The following is a 24,051-nucleotide window of genomic DNA, read 5'->3' as shown; positions in this document are numbered from 1 at the left end:
ATTCTACAAAATGTCATTCGGAGTAGCATCAACAGCTCATTCCAAGTTGCAAGTTCAAGTCTCAAATTCAAACTTCAAGACCAAACTTTGAGCCCACCAAAAGAAGGTGAGGTGATAACTGAAGATCCAAGTGACGGCTTAAAGGACGGCTCGAGACAAGTAATAGATAGGACCTTGTATTTCCTTTCATCATTTGTTGTCTTTTTCATTTTATTTTTGTAATAACAGGAGCCACGGACCGGAACCTCGAAGGAACCTCACTCGATTCTCCAACTCATCATTCCATCCTTCTACCAACTTGAACTACACGTGACCTGATTCTCTTATAACCCGAGATATGTAGACTGCCCAAAACCAGGACTCGGTCACATCCTACTCTTTTATTTCTTTCGCATTTCAAAAAATGGTCAGGTCAAAAATCAGTCACAGTGTTCACTTCTTTGCTTGAAAACTCTTCATGTTTCCAACCAAAGAGGGACATTCTGTGAACACCTAATTTTTGGCCGAACATAAGCTTTTACGCCATATTTAGCGTTTAAATATTTCTTTTAGGTTTAGTTAAATATTTTAATTTTTATTTCATTTTTAGTAAGTATTACTTTTAAAAATTAAAAACTACAAAATATAAAGTCACATTTTAGGATAAGTTTTTTTTTCATTTTTCAAAAGAAAAGGAAATTTACAAAAAAAAAAATATGTTTTCTTCTAATTTAGGTTTTAATAAATAAGTTAGTGCTTTTTAGTGGTTTCTTAGTTATATTTTATTTTGGACCAGTTAGTTAACTTTTTCATATTTTTAGTAGTCATAAAATGGTTAGTTAATATTTTATTATATATTTTTGTATTATCTTTTAGAGAAAAATAAGAGGAAAAAAAAAAGAATCCCTAAAAACTATCCAGCAAACCACTTTATAAATATCCACTTACACGTCCCCTAACCCACTTCAAACTCTCAACCAAATTCAACCTTAAAACCCTCTCCCTCATATATCCCTCACCCTAATAACTCTCCACAAATAACACCCTTCCAAATCTCCGTCTCACTCACGTCTCTTCCACTAATAAACCTAATTGAACCATAATACAAATTCCACTCCTTTCACTTCCTTTTCTTCAGGTAAAACACACACAACTAAGAGAGAGAAAAATCCATACACGCACAAAACACAGAAACATCAGAAACGATACACAGAAAGAAAAAAAAGAGCAAAAACACGGAGAGAGAAAAAAACATAGAGCAGTTTTGGAGTTTCAAAAAGGGTTTCGTTCGCTGTTTCGAGCTCGTGGACCTGAAAGTTAGCTATTGTTAGCTTTGGAAATCAGTAGATTGTAGCCTTTTTTAGTTGTGAATTAATCTTCACAAGAGGTAACACTCAATCTTCTTTGTATAATTTAATATCACGATTATATGAGACCTGATTTCAATGTTACGAGGTTGCTCAAATTTTGTATTTGTTTAGCCGCCTATTGTTCTTCGATGTTATAACATAAAGTATGTTCAGATTCTTGTGTCGTTAAATTTAGGATAAAGTTGGTATAACATGTGATTGTTATTGCATGCTTAAGTTAATTTTTTTTCTAAAGTGGATGAAGAAATTTACATCAATTTGTGAAGGATCTGAAGTAGCTATTATATTTTCCATTTAATTATCTATAATAAATTTATTTACATGTCACTGAGCTTTTTTCCCATTTTTGATGGTCTAACCAGTTATGGTAGGAGTACTTTTAAAGTCTAACAATAAGCATGTTGTATTTGATACTTTGCTATTAGAGTATTAGAGTTACAACGTACAATATCATATTTTTATCATGTTATTTTATTTGTTTGTTGCTTTAACTTTTATTTTATTATCTTTTAGGTTGTTTGGTTTTTTGTTTAATCATGGGTGCTGGAAATTGCATATAAACATATAGTCATTAATGAGTTACAGAATGAAATTGAAAAATATAACTCCAGTTGTCTCGTGGGGGCTCCGATTATGGATGCGATCAAAGGAACATGAGCGAAACTGTGTATTGCTTTGTCTTATTTGAATTAAAATAAGTGGACACTAGGATAGATTAGCTGCTAGTCAAATTTAGGTGCACTAAATATATTAATCATATTTTCAGTTACAATACTTAGTTAACTTTAATTGTCATGTGTGGCGACGCTCCTTGACTCTCTAATAAAATGTGTTGATCATGTGTGCAGTTACATTCTTTGGCTATCACAAACAAACATTTCAAAAAGCTATGTGTGCGGTTACGCTCCTTAGCCCCTCGTTAAAATAAATGTGAGGGAGCGAGGTGAGTTTTGAATTAATTCTAAATTCGTCGCAGAAAGAGAATGAATAAATAAGCAAACTAGGCAAGCATAGGACAATAAATACATTTTATCCAAAAATTAATTAAGCCAAATATTAGTCTATTGAGCGACCGTGCTAGAACCACGGGACTCGAGGGGTGCCTGACACCTTCCCCTCGGTCAACAGAATTCCTTATCCAAATTTCTAGTTAGCAGACCAAAAAATAAAGAGTCAAAACTTTCCTTTTGATTAGGGATTTAATAAGGTTACTTGGAACACCAAAACTCAATTTCAAGTAGCAACTATTTAATGAATAAGTAATCCCTCTTCAAAACGTCACTTCAAGTGGAAAAACCCTTTTAATACTTTAAAGTAATTTATGTTATTGTGGTGGTGACAGTTATCACCACCACAAATGGCTATTCGCAACATCCGTAGGACCACGTTTCCGAAACTTGCATAATCGAGCAATATTTCCACTCTTGCGACAGATAGAGCATGGTCCCCCATCTTGAACTTTTTGATTTTTTGCTTGGTTATTAATACCGTTATTTATTTATTTTGGCAGGTCTACCATTTTTTTCCTTGAATGCTTTCTTCTTAGGCTCCATAGAAGTGTTTTTGTGAGCACTAGAAGCAGAATTATTTGAAGTAATTAAATTTACCTTGTTTGTGACCGGATGTAAGGTGCTCTTTTCTGGTTGCAAAAGTGCATCTTGGCCCCTTGCCTCTTCTTCCAGGAAATTCGCAAGATCAACGTCTCAAGTGTAGTTTCCTTTTATATGTGGCGCATAGTTTTTTGAGATTCCTACCATGAAGGCAGAAGTTTATCTATTATGCCACAAACGATAAGGTTATCTCCAATTTTGATCTCCTCGGACCTGGGCTCTCCAACGATCATTATATAGTCTTGATCTTGGTCTACCATTGATTTGTTGTCCACCATTTAGAAATAAAAAAATCTACTAGCAGCATATTTCTTCGGCCCAGCCTCCTCGGTATCATGCTTACTCTGCAACGCTTTCCAAATTTTCTTTGCAGTAGAGTAATTTCTATCATAATAATCATAAAAATTATCAAATAGAACAATTAAGTAGATAATACCGTCACTTGTATGAATATCACAGACTTATTTAGTTCCCTAGTTTAATAGCTATGTCCCACCATGCAAGCTTCAGGTACCACTCTCGCAAACACAACATTTCTTCTCCCTTAAGATGATTCCTTGTCCTCAAGGAAGAATTCTGGAAACCTCAGCTTCAATGCATGGTAACGCGCCCATGTAAGTCCTTTAGTAGTCATCGTGCACCGTGTCGAATTGTCCATAGACTTTCTTGCTCAATGATACTTATCACTTTTACACCCTATCTGAAAGATATAACATATGTCGCCATAACCTGTATATGATACAACTAGTCAAGATGTACCTTACTCACTCCGATTCAAGATCACCCACAACTTACCTTAATTCCTCATTTTCCATATTCCATTTCAAAGGTACACTCACCGCTATCAACCGATCATCACTCAAACCCACTCACAGGTGCACCGCAATATCATAAGTCTTGCAAAATAGCTAAGCCAACCCTGGAGGTAATCATATGCCAAACACTCAAACAACTGAGATTTCCCTTACCTCACTTGACTTCAAAACTGAATTCTTCTCTAAATCTGGCGCATCACCTATACAATTTCCTCAAGAAGCCTCTCCGCTATAAATATCAACAAACTATGGTTATCCCAACAAGAATCAATCATCGTTGATGCAATACCCTAAACCACCACTGAATTGATCCATAATCCGTAGGCGATCCTTAATTACTGTTTACATAATCCTACTAACGTCCTCATACAACTTCACCTAAGTACCCTTGCCAAAGTCCATTAACTGAAGAACCCCTTTTCTGACTTAGTTCCTCAGTTACTGACTCAACATCGATACTCAAATGTTCTATAGTGGACTCACTTCTCCTGGTTTCAACCGATATTGCTGATCGTTGACTTGATTTCTGAAATGCTCCTTGTAACTTGAATTAGTTCAATCCATCATTGATCTACCACTTCAAATGTCCTTATAGATCGACTCCTCACTCAAAGATCCTTAAAAGATGCTTGCCCGCGAAAAACCACCCCTTGCCTTAATTTGTCGAACCAGAGCACCTTTAACATTAGTGCGGTCATTCCTCTCATCCGGTCAACTCTACAAGTCATGACACCCGTAATTGTAGAACCTTTCAAGCATTAACCCTTGTATACCACTCCCACAAATCTTATATGAGATCTAGATGCAATATCTGGTAATTCATTAGAACTAGAACTTCACACGTGTCCAATGCTAGAGTTATTCTTATTAGTCCATCACTAGCCCTCAATAGGCGACGATGTAGCCGCACATACACTCATTCATTGTCACAACCCATTCTATGCTAAGTCACGCAGACACCTATCTTTCCTACCTCGATAGGCGAACCCTCAACCCAATAATAGTCAAAACATAAATAAATAATTAAATAAGTGGAAGAGGTAAATTCACGTAAGTCTGATGATAATAATGTAAAGAAAGTGCGGAAATAAGGAAAATACACCCCAGAGTCTGGTCTAATCCATACAAGAGCACCTAACTAAAATATACAAGTCTAGAATATCAATAATACATCAAGTCTGAATATGTCTCAAGATAGAATAAGACATAAATAAAGAAGAATCTTCAAGTTAGTGAATGTCTCGTGCTCACCCTGTAGACTCTAAGAAACTCTCGGATCGACTATTAGCCACGAGAAATAGAAGTAGATCCAACTGGGAATTCTGCATTCATAAAAGAATACACCAAGTGCAGGTCAGTAAAAAACCACAATACTGGCAAGTATCATAGGCCGACTAAGTTTAGCTAGCACAATCCAGACAATAAGGTAAGATAAGCATATAAATCAACAAGTATAAGTCAAACACAATCCAAAACCAAGTACATATCATCACCTAGGTTGAAGCATCTAAACCCAAGTGTGTCAAGTATCAATATATCCATTCCGGATCCAAATAGGACAAGTAAATCACCAGATCATCACAATATCAGCCATAGTGCAATGCAATGTAATAATATATGAAATGCAATGCAATGCTATGTACATATGGACTCCGGGCGAAAGTATCGACGTCTCGGTAGCACAACCACCTGCGAAGTCCATGTACCACTCATTTCGGATCTTTGCCCACGGAGGATCTTTATCGAATCATATCTACACAACCCATGGGGGACTTGCGAAGTCCATGTACCACTCGATCCAGATCTTTGCCCAACGGTAATGAGTCTTTGGATCTTTGCTGTCACGACCCAACCGGAGGACCATGACGGGCACCAGGTGCTAACTCACCCGGTTACCTCTTAACGCACTATCATATTCACATCTAGGTGAGCCACATGGATTACTCATAATTTATATGCATCAATAATGCTAATCTCGTTGGGCAACAACACATCTATATCATCATCAATAACAATAACCATATCCATATATACAAGCCGATGAGGCTATCAAAATGATATACAAAATGTAAGCCGACAAGGCTACAAGACATCTAACCATACACAACCGTCTACAAGCCTCTAAGAAAAATATGTTACATCACATAGACGGGAGAGGACCCCGCCATGCCCATAGGTATGTACACAAAAAAAAATACCAAAAGCTGTAGCTCGGGAAGAAATGGAGCTCCTATATGTAGTCTCTGAATAAGATATCTATAGATCAAGCATGTTTCCCTATCCACCTGCGGGCATGACGCAGCGTCCACAAACAAAAGGATGTCAGTATGAATAATGTACTGAGAATGCAAAGCATAATCAACATCATAACATGAGCATAAGAGACAGCATAAGAAATAACATAAGATGGGAGAATCAGGAGTTAGTAGCCATCATCGTAATTACTTACTTCTCTTTCATAGGGACTTTCCATTTCTAGTGCGTGCTTATGTACATACATATATACATATACAAATATCCATATCCGTATCCATATTCATATTCGTATCCGTATTCATATACATATTCGCATCCATAGCATACCCGACCATGAAGGTTCGGTGGTTTCACTTACCCGGCCATGACAAGGCTCGGTGTCATACATATCTGGCCCTAGCAAGGCTCATTGTTATCCGTACCCAACTGCAGTGGTGGGCGCGTAATAGATATCATACCTGGCCGTATAAGCTCGGTGTTACATAATAGTCATACATATACTTAGACACGTATATATAAAATTCCATAAGTATCATCAACATCATTGCCATCATCGTTTTCGTTACATCTATCCTTATAGGATCAACTATCATATAAAGGAAGTACTAGTATCGTGAAAGTATCGAGAATCATGAGCTTTGGTACTCTTGGAGGTAGAGTCATTTCTAAATCATTATGGAACTCATGAAAGGATATATATACATATATAGCAAGGGAACTATGGCTTAATGAAAGAAGGGTTAGCCTTACATACCTCTTCGACTTCTTAACTATTTAGCGTTCACTGTTGAAGCTTGAATAATCTAAATTTAGAAGGATTCATACCATGGTTAAGCCTTAATGATACTCTTCAATTCAAACTAGGATAATTCATGTTCTAATGAAAATTGGGCAGCATTTCCCCTATTTCGTCAACTTCCACTATATCACAAAACAACTCCCAACAACCATAATAATATCCACAATATCATAATCAAGTATTCACATTCGACTTAGCCTTCAAATTTCATCCTTATGCTAGCAACTTCATACCCATTTTAGCACATTTTCATAATAATGCTTCCTCATCACCATTATTACTTTCCATAGCAAGATTATATCCATATCATACTAAGAATCATAACTCAAGTTAGCTTACTACTCAAAAACATCATAAAAACTACATTTAGAACTCAACTTTTACTTTCTCCTTCTACCCAAGTTGTTGAACAACCAAACATTCTTGATAATATGTAATAAGCATGAAAACTAATCTTTTATCTCATAAGAATGAGCTTTGGAGCAAGCTATCAACTTATATGAAAACCCTAGCTTCAATATCCAAAGAATTCTTGGAGTTTATTAACCCTAGCAAGACCTCTAGCACATGGGTATCTTGATTCTTGCCTCTTGATATTTAATCTCCCTTGGATTTTGGCTTGGATTAGTTTATGGAGTGGAAGAGAGGGTTTTTAGAGAGACTTTGGATCTGATTTGGTGAAATGAAATGTCCAAAAGAAGTGGAGTGAATTATATGAAGTGGAACTTAAAATCCCGTCGGGCAATTCTGCGCCCATTTTGACGGGCCGTAAAAATTCCTACGGATCGTCAAAATGGTCCGTTGACCTGCCCAGTCAAATATGGTTCACTATGACCATTTGACGCTACGCTGGTGCACTTTGACGGACCGTAGAAATTTTCTGCTCAGACAGTTTGTCGTAAAACATGCATAACGTTTTACTCAGACATCACATTGACGAACAGTTTGTTGCGTTAGAAACTAGACTCAATGAAATTCAATTTGGACAAAAGAAACACACCAAAACTCCTCATATTCTGGGTGATATGCCTCCCCCAATCTGGACCAAAATCCTGTCCGAATATTTTGCCAAGTTTCACCAAAGTTCCCACAAACTCCATTCCTATATTTGCTTGTTCTTAAATCCCTTCATAGCTCATTTCATTGGCTTAAACCCCCATAACCATATTATGGGAACACGTAATCTCATATATCCTAAGGTAACTCCCGTTTTCACGATTAGGACAACTAACGCCTAACGAATCTCAACGGACGAAACCACGAGGTGTAACATTCTCCCCCTCTTAGGAACATTCGTCCTCGAATGATATATGATAGACTCTTGGGGATTCTACAAAAATTTCGCCAGAGTTTCCCCTATAATATGGCACTACCATCCTACACAGCAACCCAAAATACATCGCCTCACAGGGCTATAACAACATGACAATAACCATGGCCACACACGACCAAGAAAACATCAAGAGAAGCATTACATACCTGAGGTTAATGGCGTCTCTGCCTAAATCTCTTCTTAAGGTGAAAATAAATACGGGTGCCTAGACTTCATGTCCTTTTTGGCTTCCCAAGTCATTTCCTCGCTATTATTATTCTTCCATAAAACTTTAACTGAAGCTACCTCTTTGGTTCTGAGCTTTCATACTTGCCTATCTAAAATGGCAAAGGGGACTTCTTCATAAGACAATTGTTTAGCAACCTGAACATCATCTATTGGTACAATTCTAGAAGGATCTCCAGTGCACTTACGAAGCATTGATACATGGAAAACTGGAAGGACTGACTCCAAATTCGCAGATAAGTCTAATTCATAAACCACTTGGCCTACCTTGTGTTCAATCTCATAAGGTCCAATGTACCGTGGACTAAGCTTGTCCTTTTTGCCAAATGTCATGACGCCCTTCATTGGCGACACCTTCAAGAATACCCAATCTTTCACTTGGAACTCCAAGTCTCTTCGACGATTATCTGCATAGGATTTCTGACGACTCTGAGCTGTTAATAATCGATCCTGTATAAGCTTGACTTTCTCTATAGCTTGTTGGACCAAGTCTGGCCCTATCAATTTGGTCTCTCCAACTTCGAACCACCCAATTGGAGATCTACACTTTCGCCCATACAAAGCCTCGTATGGGGCCATTTTGATGCTAGAATGATAACTATTATTATAAGCAAATTCAGTAAGTGGTAAGTGATCATCCCAACTACCCCCAAAATCCAATACATATGCTCGTAACATATCCTTAAGAGTCTGAATGGTACGTTCAGCCTGCCCATTCAACTGTGGGTGAAATGTCGTGCTAAGGCTCACCCGAGTCCCCAAACCTTCTTGGAAAGACTACCAAAAATTGGCTGTAAACTGAGTCCCTCTATCGGACATAATAGAAACTGGAACACCATGAAGTCGCACTATCTCTTTAACATAAAGCTTTGCATAATCTTCTGCTACATATGTAGTTTTGACCGGTAAGAAATAAGCTGGCTTCGTGAGTCTATCCACAATCACCCATATAGAATCATACTTACATCGAGAACGGGGTAAGCCTGTAATGAAGTCCATGTTAATTACTTCCCATTTCCAAATTGGAATTTCTATAGGCTGCAACAATCCACCCGGCTTTTGGTGTCACGACCCAACCCCGTAGGCCGTGACTAGTACCCGATGTGGGCACCCAAACACACCTATCCAATGCTATCTCAACTGTTATCAAATGCATTCAAGTATAAAGCAGAAGCCGTCAAGGCTATATTTCAAATTTAAATAATTTCCAGAAAAATTTTGGCAGAGTTTCCTTTGTTTTACAGACTATCCAAAATAACCCTGCGCACAGAAAATACCAACAAAGGCCACACCAGCCAACAAAGCAACATATAAACATATGCGGACCGGCCGCCGCGGCGAATGGGATCGCCCCAAACACAACATATACACACATCCGCACAGAAAGACCCTAACCCACAAACACATCTACAGGCCTCTAACAGACATACAGAATCATATGACGGGACAGGGCCCCGCCGTACCCGGAGTTGCCATACATACAGAATATACAGAAGACAGAAGATATATACCAAAAGTACACGCTCCGGATCAAAGGAGCTCTTCAAAATAGCAGAATCTGAGCCCTAGACTGGCGGCGTATCTTCAAGTGCGTCTGTACCTGCGGGCATGTAGCGCAGCCCCGAAGAACCGGGGGTCAGTACGAAAAATGTACCGAGTATGTAAAGCGGAAACATAACAAACATAATCATAGTCTGAATCAGAAGCACAGAAGTATAGCAAACGGAATCGTAATCCAACAAACAGACAGAGATATACCGGACAGAGTCGTAGTTCAGACAGACAGACAGAAGGATACCGGACAGAATCATAGTCCAGACGGACGGATAAAATCATAATCCATACGGACAGACAGAATCAGAATCCAATCAGACAGACAGAATCATAATAGGGCATAAGAACGTGGTCGCCACTCCTGCCTTTGGCGCCACAACATATCACGTTTCAGAAGATTTCATATCTTCGAACATCTCCGTCACATAACACATCATATCATAACCACGGTAACCCCGGGCACAGATCACACGCCGGGAAACCGGACACATCATACTTCGTAACATATACACGGTAACCGGGAACGACATATACCACAGTACCCCGGAACCGGACACATCATACTTCGGAATTCATACATGGGACCCGGCCCCCGACAAGGGACTCGGCGGCCCATCCGCACGATATAAACCGGTGAAAGGAATCATAGCACATGCACGAACTGATTAATGAGAAACCACATTCATAAATATCATTATACAGACCCAATCAAACTGAAATAGGCCAAATGGCGAGTCGAATCGAAGTATTCGGATAGCGTTCATAAAAATGCGGCTATATCCTGCTTGGGAAGGCACGACAGATTATTACCAGAATCAGATTTTCAGATGTCCAAAACCATTTCGCAAGATTTATATAACAACAGCCATATCATGGTCAAAATGATAGTTCAGATATTTCTTGTGAAAAACGGACAAAAATAAGGCAATTTAGGCCATACAAGAGGTATCGGGGCTCCGTGGGTCCACCTCGGACCAACTCGAGGTGACATGCGTAAATTACTGATAAAAGATCTTATGAGGTCATCCATAATCATTCGGAAGTATTCCGACTCCGTTTGAGAAAGTTTCGTACAAAAGTTCACTTTAAAGGCATTTTATGAGAAATTAGTTTCAATCGTACTGAAGGAATTGGAGCAGATTTTCATCTCGAATTCCGAGGAACGGAGTCATATTCAAGGCTCGCGGCCGAGCCTATTACATTCAGAACATGCCTAAGAATAAAGGGGAAGTCTTTACATACCTCGATAGCGCCTTACGCTCGCTTGGCGTCGATTCCAATTTCGTCTAAAATCTAGAAATTGTCAAGTTTACCATTTGTTAGTTTCAACTTTTCAATAGTCCAAACTTAACACATACTTGCCTACCGAAATTTCGGCAGCATTTCCTCTGTATATATGACATCCCCAAAAGTTAAACACAGCCAAACAATCAACACAACCCAACAACAATATTCATAATAACGACAAGTAGCTCAAAATACATAATAAGGCACAATTTGCCAACTTTCCGTCATAACTTAACATTTTCCGTTCCGACCTTACACTTCCAAACCAAACTTATTATTTTGATGTTCATTACCCATCAAATTCATTACAACACGATTCGGAGGCATATCATACCATCCTCACAAGATATACATAAGATATACAAACATACAAACTTTCCACCAAAGCCACAACTTATCCGATTCTTCTAACCTTCAACATACAAGTTCATTATACATTTCCATCTTCCAAATTCATCAACATTAATCATAGTTTGCCCCGTAATACTTTCATTTTCATTTTTTTACATAAACCATAACAAAGTTGCATAATTTCCTTCAACAACTTAGTAACCATTTTTCCATGACAACAAAGGCTATTATCTTTCCATTCACTTCACCAAAACACACTTAACATACTAACAAGATTAAATTCATATTCCATAATCAACATAGTACCACACGGCCACATACTATACTCTCCAACTTTCACTAATTCATTCCACTTTCATTTCTAATACAATTTCCATCATACTATAACTAAATTACAACATGAAATTAAATCATCAAAGACATGTAATACATGTACATGCATTCGGCCAACATGCATAGTTCTCAACACACAAAATTTCCATGTTTTTCATTCATTTCAACTTACTACAACATACATACACCTCTCATAACATGTCAAAAGCATAAAATTCTTACCTTTCTTCACTTGGGGTTAAGGTTGCTTTCTTGCCACAATACTTATATCAACTTGTAGAGGGCCTTGAGCTTAGTACTAATCTCACAAGAATTTAATTTTTGAACCAAGGATTAGCTCCAAGAAATTTTTTCTTTCTTTTCTTTCTTTTTCTTTCCTCACCCGAAATGCTCCCTTTCTTTTCTTTTGTTTTTGCTTTGTGTCTTCTTGAAGGTTCTTGAGAATTATCCAATCATATATATAATTAATTACTTACACAATTTCTTGTGGGCTTGGACACTACTATGGCCGGTTGGGCCTTGGATTTGGGCCTCACTTTCTTATTTTTTTTTAGTCCAATTTGGTTAGAATTCTTGTTTTGTAATTCCCGAAACTAATTTCTAAAATTCCAATTTTTTCCCCTTGGCCTCCTTCCATATTTCACACCAATAATTTCATAGTCAACACATTCATACTAAGCAAGGTCCAAATTTGGCCTCATTCCATACGAATCAAAGTTATTTCGCATTTTCCGAATATGCAAAAATGTCGGATGTAACATTTGGTGCTCAATTTTCACTTGCTGACAGTTAAGACATTGGGCTACGAATTCCGCTATATCTTTCTTCATCTCATTCCACCAATATATAGATTTAAGATCATGATACATTTTCGTTGCTCCTGGGTGAACAGAATAACGAGAACAATGGGCTTCTCTCAATATTTGGTGGCGTAACCCTGCAACATCAGGAACACATAACCTGCCTCGGCATCGGAGAACTCCATCTCCAGAAATCTCAAATGATGACTTCTCCTTCTGAGCGAGTATAGTTCTGTAATGAATTAGCATGGGATCTTCGTATTGACGCTCTTTCACTTCCACTACTAGTGACGAGACCGCTGCATTTTGAATGATAGCTCCCATACTACCTGAGTCCACTACTCGAACTCCTAGGCTAGCTAACTGATACGCTCAAATTACACCTATTAATGGTATAACACGGACGTTGTCAAATATAGTAACCCAACAAGTTTGGGGTGGAATCCCACAGGCAATATGGTGTGAAAAGGTTACTAAAGTCGTAGGATGCTAAGCTTAGGTCTAATGTCTTAATCTGATGGTTTTGGTAATAGTTGGTTTTTCTATGACTAATTGCTATCTACTTGTTTAGTGGAAATTTATGGTAAAAGAAACTAAGGTTGTGTCCCCGTTAGATAGAGTGTATGATCATGGGTATTGATCTTGATATACTTCTAATGGATCATTATATGAATGCACTTAATCTCAATATGAATCTCTACTATTTTCCAATAAATAAAGATTATCTCTTTCTATGATTTTCCCAAATATAAGAAAGTAACTATAAAGAACGATTAATCATGCCAAGTAAATTCTTCTTATTCCTAAGTGAATTTATTAAACAAAGTTTAAAGCTTTGAGTCCTTGTTATTTATTCTTACCAACCCTAATTATTTTCCCAAATAAATCAAGGGTTATGGCTTTAATCAATGTTTGCAATCATTAATTATGAATGAAGAATAAATAAACCCTAATAATCCATTATGTGTATATCAATCACAACCAATTCACACAACACCCATCATTGGGTTCACAACCCTAGTAAGGGAATTTAGCTACTCATGACAAAGAACAAGAAATAAGAAATTGAAGAATTCGTAATTGCTTACTTTGGAAGAAAAGAGGAATTGATAATACTTGATTTGATGTTTGAACCTTCAAAAACTAGAGAGTATTTAATGTTCTAAGCCAAAAGTCAAAAAATAATAACTGATTTATTAAAATCCTACAATGACTATTTATAGGTTCTGAAAACGTGAAAGTTGCAGATTTGCACTTTGGTCCTCGTCAATATGAAATACGGTCCGTAAAGTGAAATACGGACCGTAAACCAGTTTACGACCAGGTCTTCCTTCCAGTTTTGAGCAACTTCAATCTCATGAGATACGGACCGTAAATTGGTTTACGGTTCGTAAACTGCCCAGTCGTCTTTCAACTTCCAAAACTCTGACTTTCTACCAGATGCTCGAATGGTTAAATACGCTTTGAAATGCGGACCGTAATGTGGAATACAGTCCGTAAAAGTTGTTCATAAATCACTATTTCCTCAACCTGCCTTTCTGGTTCTTCTTATTCTTTAATACGCCCATGGAATACGGCCCGTGTTTGAGAATACGGACCGTAAACTGAGTTTACGACCACTTTTGCACTTTCAACTGTTTTCATTCCGAATTTGTTCTGTTTCCTGAAAAACACTAAAAATCACGTAAAATCACATAGACTTGCTTAAAACCCAGTAAAACTTATAGCAGAAAAGCATCGATTGTGGCGTAAAGTCACGCCACATCAACACCCCCAACTTAAAGTATTTGCTTGTCCTCAAGCAAGCCATACAAAACAATGACTCAATCTAACACCTAGATATCATAGAATAACAATGTCTACATTGATTTTGATTCTGAACTACCGGCATGCATGTTTTTCTTCAAAGGACCACCCCAATTTTCTATTTCAAAGCGCTATGCATAACTCCAGAATGCTATGACTAACAATGAAGCTTCAATGCATGACATTACATTATCGAACACATTATGATGCACACAAAAGCTACTTTAGGCGGTCACTTTATTTTGCTCAATTCTCATCCTTATGCCCTTACATAGACCAAAGAATGTCCCAACACACACACACACACACACACACACACACACACACACATATATATATATATATATATATATATATATATATATATATATATATATATATATATATATAACAAGAATGGGACGAAGACGAAAGAGAAAAGAAAAACACTCACACTCACAAAGAAATTCGTATCTACACATGCAAATACCATAGGCTTGCCCTTATTTTCTATGATTTCATCCTAGGCTTGTTCGGTTGTGACCACATTAGGACTTGTTTCGGCTTGTAATGTAGGCTTAGGGACGGGTAGGATACTTTTTGGATATTAGTGACTTCCCCCTCCTTGAACACTACAACATCTCTTCACCTTAATTCACCCCTTTTCTTTCCAACCCCTTTTATTTTCTTTCAAGTTTTCGACCTCGATGTGGTTTTATTCCTATCCAACTTGCAAATCTTTTTGTGTTACAATTTTTTGATTTTTTTATGCAACTACCACATCGAATTCCCACTAGCAAACTCCACCACCCCCAACTTATGTTTTTAACAGCTACTCCACATTTAATTCACCCCCAACTTAGGCATTTTACCTCATCTATCTAGTAGCATCAAGGAGGGAACGGGTGCGAAGATGGATTAATTATTCAAAAGGGTAAGGTTTCATAATTGGCTAGCCAAGAAAAAGGTCAAAGTCTCACAGAGGGAAACTACGGATATTTTGGAATTTTGGTAAGGCTTATTTAGGAAAAGTGACTATTTACACAAAGAAAGCCTAAGATCATCTCACAACCAAACTAACTTTCGGATTTCATACATGACTAACGAGGCAAGTTCTATATTATACATGCATAAACAGAACCAAACTAACAGCTCACACACACATTGGCATAAGGATAATTATTCTTACAGTTGTGACCTCCTAAGTAGTCATTTATCACACACAATACCCCAATAATCATAATGTCATATAAAGAATCAATCATGTCAACCAATAACTGTTCTAAGTATGCATTTTTCAAATTTTCGAGGGGTCCAAAATTTCTAACAACCATAACAACATGCCATCAGTTACAGAGTAACAACAACCATAACAACATACCATCAGTTACAGAGTAATACCAAATAAGTCACAACTACTCTATTCAACCTAAGCAACATCTAAACATGCCAGTTTCAACAAAAAATATAAAACCCCTCAGGAAAAAAACTCTGGCAAAGAAAAGCCAAGGGGGGTCCTAAACACATATTTATAATACAACAATGCCAGATAGCCACCCCCAACTAAAAAATTTGCAGTGTCCTCACTGCATCACATAAGCATACAAAAAATCTTAGGCATATCTGCTAGGACTGAGTGCTATATTCATCTCTGCTCACCATAACAACAATCTTCCTTTTCTTCTACACATTACCACCCCAATTTCCTTTTTTTTTAAATATTAGTAAAAAATAATAAAATAAATTATTCTAAAAATTTATAAATGATGGGTTGCCTCCCACCAAGCGCTTGATTTAACGTCGTGGCATGATAGTTACCAACTTTGCCACTTTTCTCGACATTTGGACCTTATGAATTGAGCACCCAACTTGGATTCAAGTTTGTGACCATGAGCAGCGGGGGGTGGTAAATAGATGATCACGCCAAGTAAAATATTTTTCGTCTTACACTTCTTGGCTTTCAAGTGAGGAATGTCGTTCTGCCTTCTTGAATTTTCGAATTGCAAAATATAAGGCTCTTGAACTTCTTGAATTACGACATCCCCTTTTTCCCCCGGATTGGAATCAATACCAACCAGATTTTCCAGAACAATGGTTGACTCCAATTTATTTTTTTCTTTGGCATTCCTAATAAACTCATCTTCATGATTTACCCTTTCATCTTGGGCATTGGGGAGTTCATAATGATTTGCCCTTGGAGGATTTTCTTCGTCTGTCATCAAACCAAGTTGGAGACTAGTTTCCAAGTATTCTTCCAAGGCTTTTTGATTTTCATTACCCTCAACTAGTAGGCACTCCATCATGAGTTTGAACTCACCACTTTGGCCATGCTCACAATAAAAATCACTACTAAACAAGTTTTCATGCAAAGATGCCATTTTTTTTTTCTAAAAATAAAATAAAACACAGAAAACAACTATGCAAATATTCACAACGTGTGATGGAATAAGAAAAAGACTTCAATAAAGAAAACACTATTTAGTAATTTCAAAACCGTATTCCCCGGCAACGGCGCCAAAATTTGATACGCTAAAATTATACCTATTAATGGTATAACGTGGACGTTGTCAAATATAGTAACCCAGCAAGGTTGGGGTCGAATCCCACGGGGAATATGATGTGGAAAGGTTACTAAAGTCGTAGGATGCTAAGCTTAGGTCTAATGTCTTAATCCGACGATTTTGGTAATAGTTGGTTTTTCTATGACTAATTGCTATCTACTTGCTTTAGTGGAAATTTATAGTAAAAGAAACTACGGTTGTGTGCTCGTTAGATAGAGTGTATGATCATGGGTATTGATCTTGATATACTTCTAATGGATCATTATATGAATGCACTTAATCTCTATATGAATCTCTACTATTTCCCAATAAATAAAGATTATCTCTTTCTATGATTTTCCCAAATATAAGAAAGTAACTATGAAGAACGATTAATCATGCCAAGTAAATTCTTCTTATTCCTAAGTGAATTTATTAAACAAAGTTTAAAGCTTTGAGTCCTTGTTATTTATTCTTACCAACCCTAATTATTTTCCCAAATAAATCAAGGGTTATGTCTTTAATCAATGTTTGCAACCATTAATTATGAATGAAGAATGAAGAATAAATAAAATCTAATAATCCATTATGTGTATATCAATCACAACCAATTCACACAACACCCATCATTGGGTTCACAACCCTAGTAAGGGAATTTAGCTACTCAGGACAAAGAACAAGAAATAAGAAATTGAAGAATTCATAATTGCTTACTTTGGAAGAAAAGAGGAATTGATAATACTTGATTTGATGTTTGAACCTTCAAAAACTAGAGAGTATTTAATGTTCTAAGCCAAAAGTCAAAAAATAATAACTGATTTATTAAAACCCTACAATGACTATTTATAGGTTCTGAAAACGTGAAAGTTGCAGATTTGCACTTTGGTCCCCGTCGATACGAAATACGGTCCGTAAAGTGAAATACGGTCCGTAAACCCGTTTACGACCAGGTCTTCCTTCCAGTTTTGAGCAACTTCAATCTCATGAGATACGGACCGTAAATTGGTTTACGGTTCGTAAACTGCCCAGTCGTCTTTCAAATTCCAAAACTCCGACTTTCTGCCAGATGCTCGAATGGTTAAATACGCTTTGAAATACGGACCGTAAAGTGGAATACGGTCCGTAAAAGTTATTCGTAAATCACCATTTCCTCAGCCTGCCTTTCTAGTTCTTCTTATTCTTTAATACGCCCATGGAATACGGCCCGTGTTTGAGAATACGGACCGTAAACTGAGTTACGACCACTTCTGCACTTTCAACTGTTTTCATTCCGAATCTGTTCCGTTTCCTGAAAAACACTAAAAACCACGTAAAATCACATAGACTTGCTTAAAAACATGTAAAACTTATAGCAGAAAAGCATCAATTGTGGCATAAAATCACCCCACATCATTAACTGTTGGAGCTCACGAGCCATCTCTCTTTTCTCTGGCTGCACATCGCATAAACTTCCCATAGATCTACGGCTAAGAGCATCAGCCACAATATTTACTTTCCCGGGATGATACAGGATGTCAACATCATAGTCTTTCAACAATTTCAACCATCGCTGTTGCCGTAAATTCAATTCTTTCTGCTTGAAGATATACTGAAGGCTCTTATGATCTGTATAAATATCAACATGGACGCTATACAAATAATGTCTCCACATCTTCAGTGCATGAATTACTGCAGCCAATTCAAGATCATGGGTATGATAATTTTTCTCATGTTTCTGCAACTGTCTTAAAGCATACACAATTACCTTACCATGTTGCATCAACACACAGCCTAACCCAAAGTCTGAAGCATCACAATAGACAACATAACCTTTCGATCCCTCTAGAATTGTCAGGACTGGGGCAGAAGTTAATCTATCCTTTAGCTCTTGGAAACTACATTCACAAGCATCTGTCCATTGAAACTTAGCTGATTTCTAGGCCAGCTTTGCGAGTGGTGCGGAAATAGAAGAAACTCCTTCTACAAATCTTCTGTAATAACCTGCTAAGCCTAGAAACCTACGAACCACCGTAGGTGTTGTGGGCCTTGGCCAAGTCTTCACTGCCTCAATCTTTTAGGTATCTACCCGAATACCATCGACTGAATATTATGCCCCAAAAAGGTCACTGAGTTCAACCAAAATTCGCACTTAGAAAATTTGGTAAATAACTCTCGAGTTTGAAGAACTCCAAGAACGATATGTAAATGATCCGCATGTTCTGCCTCGGACCTAGAATATACCAGGATATCGTCAATGAACACAATCACAAATAAATCTAAGAAGGGCCTGAACACATTGTTCATCAAATCCATAAATACTGCCGGTGCATTAGTTAGCCCGAATGACATTACCCGGAACTCAAAATGGTCGTATCGGGTTCTGAAGGCTATCTTAGGAATATCTTTCTCCCTAACTCGCACTTAATGATACCCGGATCTCAAATGTATATTTGAAAACCATTTGGTGCCTTGCAATTGGTCAAATAAATCATCAATCCTCGGAAGCGGATATTTATTCTTGATTGTCACCTTAATTAGCTACCGATAGTCAATGCACATCCGCAAGGGGCCATCTTTCTTTCGCACAAACAATATGGGTGCTCCCTACGGGGAAGAACTAGGCCTAATAAAACCTTTTTCAAGCAAGTCCTTCAATTGCTCCTTCAACTCTTTCAACTCCGTTGGACCCATTCTGTAAGGAGGAATAGATATGGGCTTTGTATCCGGTAGCACATATATAGCGAAATCAATCTCCCGCTCTGGAGGGAGGCCTGGAAGCTCTTCCGGGAATACATCCGGAAACTCATTCACCACGTGGACAGACTGAAGAGTTGGCGATTCAGCTTCTACATCTTGAACCCGAACTAGATGGTAAATACAACCTTCGGCGATCATTTTCCTTGCCTTGAGATAGGAAATAAACCTACCTTTTGGGGACGCAGTATTTCCTTTCTATTCTAAAACTTGTTTTCCTGGAAACTGGAACCGAACCTTTTTCATTCTACAATCCATATTGGCATAGCAAGAAGCCAACCAGTCCATGCCCATGATAACATCAAAGTCCACCATTTTTAACTCATGTAAATCAACCATAGTACGATGGTCACAAATCACAACTACACAATTTCTATATACTCGTCTAGCTATTACCAGTTCACCAATGGGTGCAGATACCTCAAAAGGTTTGATCGATTCCGATTTGACCCCAAACCGACCCACACAGTAACATATGACAGAATAGAGCCCAGATCTATCAAAGCATATACATCATGAGAAAATATCGATAATATACCTGTGACGACATCGGGAGAAGACTCAAGATCTTGGCGTCCAGCCAAGGCATAAATACGGTGCTGAGGACCGCTAGAACCGGGAGCTCTCCCTATACCTCTACCATGGCTGACCGGCTCCTGTGAACCTTCCCCCATAGGGCGTATCGATGATGAAGACCCGACTACCGATCATGAAGGCTGGACTCTACCCTTACCACCAACCGAGGGGCAATCACGCATGATATGGCCTGGCCGACCGCATGTATAGCAAACCTCTGAACCTAGTCGACACTGGCCCAAATGTAACTTCCCACACTTGGAACATCATGGAACGGGTGGCCTAGCCTGACCCGAATCACCCTAAACTGAGAACTCGAAGCCCTGAAGAGACGCAGTCAAACACCTATCCATCAAATGCGGCCCTAGGCCTCTCACAAATCAGTGCACTCGGTCACCCATATCCGCTACCATAGCCAGAGCATACCTAGCCAAAGAGTTGAAGCGAAGACTATACTCTAAAGCACTCATACTTCCTTGCCTAAGATTTAAGAACTTATCGGCTCTAGCCCGCCGAACCTCTGGGGGCAAGTAATGTTGGAGGAAGGCATCCACAAATTCTTGCCCTACCAGGGGAAGTGCATTGACTCCCCGTGAAGCCATCCAAACTGTGCACCAATGAGCCGCGACATCCCTCAATCTATAGGATGCTAATTCCACCGACTCAATGTCCGAAGCATGCATTAACCGAAGTGTCCTCCACATCCCATCAATAAAATTCTGAGGGACCTCATCCGGCTTCGACCTGAAGAATTTCGGAGGGTTCAAGCAAATAAAATCACGGGCCCTTGCACTAACAGCCCTATCACCTTGCCCTGTACCTTGCCGCTGAGTCTGGGCGGCAACCAACTGAGTAAGTAAATGAATGACCTCTTTTACATCTTGGCCTGAAGCATCCGGTGGAGGAGCTGGGGGTACTAGAGCTGGGGCTGAGGCTCGCTCATGCTCCTCAGAAAAAGATACGAAGTGGGAGGATTGAGATTGAGCTGCATTCTGGGACTCACTTTCCTCTACAACCATTGGCGGTGCTATTTCAGCCCACTTTCCTGCCACTGTCTTTCCCTTTCGGGCTGCCGTAGCTTTTATCTTTACAGGCATTTCTGAAATACACAATACACAGTTAAGGAAAAAGAAATCTTTATATCATAGCTCTATCGCACGATCTTATGAAGAAAGAAGGTCATTCATTCCTAAAATGCCCGCAGCCTCCTGTTTATAAGTGTTGCGCGCAACACACCCATAAAAACGAATCTACTAGACACGACTCATAGACACACCCTAGGACAGAACTGCTCTAATACCACTTTTGTCATGACCCAACCGGAGGGCCATGACGGGCACCCGGTGCTAACCCACCCGAGTACCTCTTATCGTACTCTCATAGTTACATCTAGGTGAGCCACATGGCTTACTCATAATTTATATGCATCAATAGTGCTAATCTTGTTGGGAAACAACACATCTATATCATCATCAATAACGATGCCCATATCCATGTATACAAGCCAACGTGGCTATCAAAATGATATACAAAATGTAAGCCGACAAGGCTACAAGACATCTAACCATACACAACTATCTACGAGCCTCTAAGAAGAGTATGTCACATCATATAGACGGGACATGACCCCGCCATGCCCATAGGTATGTACATAAAAGAATAACTACCAAAAGCTGTAGCTCCGGAAGAAATTGAGCTCCTCTATACAGTCTCTAAATAAGATATCTATGGATCAAGCCTGTCTTCCTGTCCACCTGCAGGCATGACGCAGCGTCCACAAATAAAAGGACGTCAGTATGAATAATATACTGAGTATGTAAAGCATAATCAACAACATAACATGAGCATAAGAGACAGCATAAGAAATAGCATAAGATGGGAGAATCAGGAGATAGTAGCCATCATCGTCATTACTTACTTGTCTTTCATAGGGACCTTCCATTTCTAGTGCGTGCTTGTGTACATACATATATACATATACAAATATCTATATCCGTATCAATATTCATATCCATATTCATATACATATTCGCATCCATAGCATACCTGACCACGAAGGTTCGGTGGTTTCACATACCCGGCCATGACAAGGCTCGGTGTCGTACATACCTGGCCCTACCAAGGCTCACTGTTATTCATACCCAACTACAGTGGTGTGCGCGCAATAGATATCATACCCGGTCATATAAACTCGATGTTACATAATAGTCATATATCTACTTAGACACGTATACATAAAAATCCGTAAGTATCATCAACATTATTGTCATCATCATTTTCGTTACATCTATCCTTATAGGATCAACTATCATATAAAAGAAGTACTAGTATCGTGATAGTATCGAGAATCATGAGCTTTGGTACTCTTGGAGGTAGAGTTATTTATAAATCATTATGGAACTCATGAAAGGATATTGTCACGACCCAGCTAGGGGCCGCGACGGGTACCCGGAGCTAGCCACCGAGAACCGCTTGGTCTACTACTCATCTTACTCATTTACTGACTTTTTATTAACTTTGTACACACATTGTAGAAAAATTATATTTTATATGAAAACATAAATGCTTTTTATACACTTGCCTCTCGGCCATCAAAATAATACATACATATAACAACATCCTATGAGACCATCTAACCCACACTGCGTATCTACGAGCCTCTACTGACAGACTGAATACACATAGATGGAATAAGACTCCGTCGTGCCCAAAATATGCATATATACCAAAAGAATGAGCATAAGCACCTCCGGATAATGGAGTGCTCTCAATCAGCTGACAGCTACTATGGATCTGGATCTAGCTCACCTCCTTGCCTACCTGTGGGCATGAACATAGCGTCCAAAGAAAACGGACGTCAGTACGAATATTGTACTGAGTATGAGAGGCATACACAATGAAGAAAGACAATAATAACATAATGAGAATATCAGTACGAAACATCTGGATCTGAATGACAATCATAAGAGAAGGGATGCATACTGTCTTACTCATACTCATCACCATATCATATATGCATAATATGTAAGCTGCCCGTCCATATCGGAACAGTGTGATAATCAATAACATAGCCCCCGTCCAGGCCTCCCGCGTCCGGGGTACCATCTCATGCCGCCCACTAGTGGTGTCTGCCCATGCCAAAAGGTCATGGTGTATCCGTATCGCTGCCCGCCTTGGCAGTGACTGCCCGGCCAACTAGGCCCGGTGTGATGCAATCATGACATGCTTATCATAAAATACTTATAATAATATGCTTATCAAAATACACTTGTCATCATACATCCATAAAGACTCTAGCACGACTGCATTCTATCAAGGTGACGCAAGGTCGTGAACCCTCGATTCCATTATGAACATATATAAGCATTCTGCCTCACCTTTAAGGAAATGATACATAAGGTGAGTGTGAGCAATAAGTAACATCATTAACAACATGGCATCATCATAACATATCTCTTTATCTTATATGGGCACTTATGCATATAGGCTTTTAACTTTCCGGAATATAGGAATTCATCAAGAGGAAAGGAATTCATGCTATAGGATTCATTCCATTAGGAAGAAAGGATTAGCCTCACATACCTTGTCGCTTAGCTATACTATCTATCACTCGTCTTCCTTCGAGGTCACGTCGTTACCTTCACGAGAGAATCGTATTAACATTAGTTAATCAACTTTAAAAACGCGTTGTTATCTATAGAGAAA

The 24,051-nt window shown here is 38.6% G+C and overlaps 2 long non-coding RNA genes across 2 annotated transcripts in view; one reads left to right on the top strand and one right to left on the bottom strand.

Annotated features, from left to right (window-relative positions):
* Window positions 1-898: 898 nt before the first annotated feature.
* The window catches only part of LOC132599657 (uncharacterized), a 37,774-nt gene continuing 14,621 nt past the window's right edge, over window positions 899-24,051 (top strand). Inside the window, exon 1 of the long non-coding RNA XR_009566921.1 lies at window positions 899-1,366. This is a non-coding gene — a long non-coding RNA (uncharacterized LOC132599657). The remainder of the gene's footprint in view (window positions 1,367-24,051) is intronic.
* On the bottom strand, window positions 9,553-12,649 carry LOC132599656 (uncharacterized). The gene is made up of 3 exons (XR_009566920.1): window positions 12,135-12,649; window positions 11,184-11,234; window positions 9,553-9,987 (listed from the first exon to the last, which is right to left on the bottom strand). It is a non-coding gene; the product is annotated as an uncharacterized LOC132599656 (long non-coding RNA).

Source organism: Lycium barbarum, chromosome 6, assembly GCF_019175385.1.
Source record: "Lycium barbarum isolate Lr01 chromosome 6, ASM1917538v2, whole genome shotgun sequence".
NCBI classification, from domain to species: domain Eukaryota; kingdom Viridiplantae; phylum Streptophyta; class Magnoliopsida; order Solanales; family Solanaceae; genus Lycium; species Lycium barbarum.
This window is presented reverse-complemented; position numbering and strand designations above follow the sequence as displayed.